The sequence below is a fragment of the Rhinopithecus bieti genome, unplaced genomic scaffold (genome assembly GCF_001698545.2).
Source record: "Rhinopithecus bieti isolate Rb0 unplaced genomic scaffold, ASM169854v2 scaffold_12155, whole genome shotgun sequence".
In the NCBI taxonomy this organism is placed as follows: Eukaryota; Metazoa; Chordata; class Mammalia; order Primates; family Cercopithecidae; genus Rhinopithecus; species Rhinopithecus bieti.
In genome coordinates, this window is record NW_016807423.1 from 4,066,995 (window position 1) to 4,068,432 (window position 1,438).

Sequence of the window (1,438 nt, forward strand, 5' to 3'; positions counted from 1 at the left end):
ACAGTAATTCTCCTGCCTCAGCCTCCTGAGCAGCTGGGACTACAGGTGCACACCACCACGCCTGGCTAACTTCTTTTGTATTTTTAGTAGAGATAGGGTTTCACTGTGTTAGCCAGGTTGGTCTCCATCTCCTGACCTCGTGATCCACCAGCCTCAGCCTCCCGAAGTGCTGGGATTATAGGCATGAGCCACCAAGCCGGGCCCAGTCCATTTCTTAAAGCTTGAAACTTGCCTTTGTTTTATTTGAGTTCCTTCTTAGCAACACTCTCAGGCCACTCAAAAAAAAAAAGTATCAAAGAGCTGAAAATCACCAGGTCACCGCATCCAGACAATGAAATGCCAGATCCCTCATTCATCACTATTGCTCCCAAGGAACTAGGGAGGGGTACATTTTCTGTTTTCTTATACATTGCCATATAAACCTCTAATTCCAGTAATCAGGGGAGGCAGATTTGAGACTGATCTCCCATCTCCTTGGCTACAGCACCTGATTAAAGCCTAAAGCCTTCTTCCTTGGCAATAATCCAGGTCTCAGTGATGGGCTTTCTCTGGAGCAAGCAGCAGGACCCAAACCAAGCCCCTGGTGTTGTGGTAACACTGAATACAAAAGACAAACAGAAGGTCTTAAAAGCAGCCAGAAAAGAGAGATTACCTATGCAAGGCTGCCAGTTAAACTGATAGCTGGCTACTCCATAGCAGCAATACAGGTCAGAATACAATGGAATAATACCTGCAAAGTGCTAAGAGAAAACAATAGTCAGCCTAGAGTTCAAGACCCAGCAAAATGATCTTTCGATAATAAGGGTGAAACAAAGACATTTACAGGCAAAAAAATTGACAAGCAAATATCAAATGTGTAAAGTAATAGTAATAATTATTATTGTTTGAGACAGTCCCCCTCCGTCACCCAGTTTGGAGTGCAATGGCATGAACATGGCTCACTGCAGCCTCAGCCTCCTGGGCTCAAGTGATCCTCCCACATCAGCCTCCTGAGTAGCTGGGACTATAGGCACATACCACCATGCCCAGTTAATTTTTAAATTTTTTTGTAGAGATGGAGTCTCCCTATGTTGCCCAGGTTGGTCTGGAACTCCTGGGCTCAAGCATTCCTCCTGTCTCAGCCTACCAAAGTGTTGGGATTACAGGTGTGAGCCTCTGCACCTAGCCAACAATAATAATTATGACCAAATTTTGTGTTAAAAATTTTTAAATAGCACTAAAATTCTGGACACGAATAACCCATAATTCAGGAGGAAGGTGACTAGAGATGAACTATACTGTGTGCCAGGAAAGAAATAACAAAGTATGGTCACAGATGAGGCTTGGTAAAATCACAAGAAAAATACTATGAATAGCTTTATGCTAATAAATTTGAAAATAGATAACTTTTAAATTGATGAAAAGGACAGTTTTATATAAAAATATATTTAAATGAAAT